This window comes from Hordeum vulgare, chromosome 4H (genome assembly GCF_904849725.1).
Source record: "Hordeum vulgare subsp. vulgare chromosome 4H, MorexV3_pseudomolecules_assembly, whole genome shotgun sequence".
In the NCBI taxonomy this organism is placed as follows: Eukaryota; Viridiplantae; Streptophyta; class Magnoliopsida; order Poales; family Poaceae; genus Hordeum; species Hordeum vulgare.
The window spans coordinates 311,214,734-311,218,783 of NC_058521.1; positions in this window are offsets into that span (position 1 = coordinate 311,214,734).

Here is a 4,050-nt window from a genome sequence, read left to right on the forward strand (position 1 = left end):
TTATTCTCCTCATATCGGTATCTCACCCAAATCTTAAAAACTTCAATCACACAAAACTTAATGGAACTTCGTGAGATGGGCTATTATATTAAAGATAAATCATTCACTTAGGTACTGTCAAGACAAGATTCATAATTGTTAACACATGATACCTAATGTATTCAATGATTCCCATAAACTATATCACTCAATATAAGCTATACAAACACTAAAACAAGCAAACTATGCATGCAAAAATAGAATCTGTCAAAAACCGAACACACTGTGAAGATGTGACTAAACACCATACTTAAATGACTCTAAACATTCTAAAACATTAGTACAACGCATAGAATTTGCATATAAAATCTGTGTAAAAATTTCAGTTTTTTTGACTTAGAAGTAAAATCACATAATTCATATACTCGAGGGAAAAGTTTCTGTTTTTGCACAGATTCAAACTAACAAGATTCCACACTATCCCAAAGGCTTTACTTGGCACTTTATTGAAATAAAATACACAATAAATGATTCATAAAGTATATTAATCATGTGAAGACACAAGAACAGAATGTAAAAGTGTTGGGTTGTCTCCCAAGAAGCGCTTTTGTTTAAAGCCTTTTTAGCTAGGCATGATGATTTCAATGATGCCCACGTAAAAATATTTAATTGGAACACAATGGGAGCATCATGAAGCATATGACAATCACATTTAAGTCTAACCCTATTCCTATGCATAGGTATTTTGTGAGCAAACAAATTTTTGGAACAAGGATCAACTAGCATAGGAAGGCAAAACAAGCATATCTTCAAGATTTTCAAAACATAGGGAGGAAACCTGACTTTATTGCAATACCTACAAGGATATGTTCCTCCCTCCTAATATTTTTCACTAGAATCATGAAGGAATTCAACAATATAACTATCACAAAAGAATTATCTTCCTGATGCACGAGCATAGAATTTTATTTACTCTCGACATAAGTAATTTCCTCCCCCTTCATAATACTGGCAGCAAACTCGACAAATTATCATGAGATAATTGATTGACATAACCAAATTGAATATTAAAATCCCGATGAGAAGTTTCATGGTTATCAATATTCCTTTATAGCATAAATATCATCAGCATAATCATCATAAACAGAGGCATGCCATCATCATAATAAATTTTCTCATAAAAACTTGGGGGACTAAAATATCATCTTCATCAAACGTAGAATCCCCAAGCTTGTGGCTTTGCATATCATTAAAATCATGAACATTTAGATAATTCAAACTAACAACATTGCAATCATGCTCATCATTCAAGCAATTCTCATTAAATATTCTCACAATTTCTTCGTCTAACAATTGAGCACAATTTTCCAAACCATTATTTTTACGAAATACATTAAAAAGACTAAACCATTGAGGCAATGTAAACTCCATTTTTTGTAGTTTTATTTTATAAAAACAAACTAGTGAAAAACAAGAAACTAAAAGATTTAACTTTGAGATCTAAAGATATACCTTCAGGCACTCACCTCCCCGGCAATGGCACCAAATAATAGCTTGATGTCTACTACACAAGTTTATTCCTGTAGACTCGTGTTGGGCCTGCAAGCGCAGAGTTTTGTAGGATAGTAGCAATTTTCCCTCAAGTGGGTGACCTAAGGTTTATCAATCCTTGGGTGGCATAGGATGAAGATGGTCTCTCTCAAGCAACCCTGCAATCAAATACAAGAAATCTCTTGTGTCCCCAACACACCCAATACAATGGTAAATTGTATAGGTGCACAAGTTCAGCGAAGAGATGGTGATACAAGTGCAATATAGATGGTAGATGTAGGTTTTTGTAATCTGAAAATATAAAAACACCAAGGTAACAAGTGTCAAAATGCGAGTAAAATGTTGTATTAATGCTTGAAAATAAGGCCTATGGTACATACTTTCACTAGTGCAATCTCTCAACACTGCTAACATAGTTAGATCCCTCAACGTGCTAAGATAACATCAAGCTATCCTTTTCATTCCGTTCAATCTATTCAAGAGTTTGTACTAAGATAACATCAAGCTATCCTTTTCATTCGATCTATCTAAGGGTTGTACTAGAATAACACCAATAATACATATCAATCGACTCTAATGTCACATAGATACTCATATGTCACCTCAAGTATTCGTGTATGAATTATGCGACACGCATCACACAATTTTAGACATATCATATTCAATCCAATATAAAGAACGTGCAAGGAGCACCCCAAGATTTCCATCGGAGAACATGGTATGAAAACGTGCAATCAACCCATATGCATAGATCCCCAAGGTCACCGGAACCCGCAAGTTGATGCCTCAACATATATCAAGTGAATCAATAGAATACCCCAATCTCACTACGGGTATCCCACGCAAGACTTACATCAAGTGATGTCATACCAATAAGCTCAATCCAACATGACGAGATCTTAAAGGAAAATACTCAATTCATCACAACTAGATGGTAAGGGAAATACATCTTATGATCCCACTATATTAACAAAGCCCGTGTTCTTGAGATCGTGCCATCTCAAGAACACGGGAGACAGATAGAGAGAGATTGAACACATAGCTACTAGCATATACCCTCAGCCTTGAGGGTGAACTACTCCCTCCTTGTCATGGCCTGCGCTAGGATGATGAAGATGGCCACCGGTGATGGCTTTCCCTCCCCGACAGGGTACTGGAACCGCTCCATATTGGTTTTTCGGTAATACAGAGAGTTGCGGCGGCGGAGCGGAAGTTCTCTCTTTATTTCTGGAGTTTCTAGGATTTATAGGATTTTTCAGCGTTGTAATTACGCGCAAAAGAGACATGTGGGCCCCTCAAGCCATCAGGGCGCGACTAAGACCCAGGCCATGCCCTGTTGGCTTGTGCCTACATGGCAGCCCTCCTCTGGTGGTTCGTCGCTCCAGCGTTGCTCATATGGTCCATAAAAATCATAAAAAAAGTTTTGCGCAATTCTGATAAATTTCATTTTCTGTACAAAAAATAACACCACGGTAATTCTGCTGAAAACAGCGTCAGTTCGGGTTAGTTTTAAATAAATCATATAAAGTGCATCAATACCATATAAAGTTATTATAAACATAGGCCAATATGGCATGAATGGTTCATACATTATCGATACGTTGGAGACGTATCAATGGCAATATGTGAACCATAAACAAATACATCATCTAGGCATTTTAAATGAGGTCGAAAGCAACATATAGAGATTCCAAAATGACCTCATATGCAATACAAGAATTTGGTTTTGTTTTGCCTAACCATATTAAATATTTGTTAGTAGGAAAATATAGTGCACCATGTTATTCTATGTGTTTTTCTTGGCAAATTACATATATAGTTCATTGAATTCATAGCTATGGTTATTTACTTACGAAATACATCATTTTAACATGCCATTTATGTAAATTTTTATGCATATAACTCTTTAATTGTTTTTATCATGCATGACGATGATATGATCAAATGGCATGAAATTTTACGAAGACTTGGACATATAGCAGGAAAGGAAGCATTTGTCACCATGGCAGAAAGAAAGGGGTAAAACGCAACGAAAACTAAAATGGTGCCACGACAACATTCCGGTGATCAGGCAACTAGTCAAGATGTCGATGCAAAAGAAAGTGTGTTCATGTGCAGGTCATGAAAAGATGGTGGAGTGATATCGTTTTCCGGGCTCCTACATGTCGGTGGTAAGGGTCAAGGTAACTGCAACTAACAATTCTACTTGGTGCAAATACGTGCATCTCATGCACCCATCACATGTTCATTCATCCATGGGGGGTCGTCTCAGCGTTATACCTTCGAAGCTTGCAATTTTGAAGCGAATCGAGTCGATCAACTATAGATGCTCACGGGTCATAACACATGTCATGAAAGTAGTGGTACAAAATTGCGTAGGTAGTTGTACTCGTGATCTTGGTGACGGTAGTCGTGCACTTGTCACAGAAGATCTTGACGGAGATCTTCGGGGGTCCATGGTAGTGGTACTCGGCTCATCATCGTGGCACTTGGCGAAATTCGTGTGGGTGGTCGTCTGAC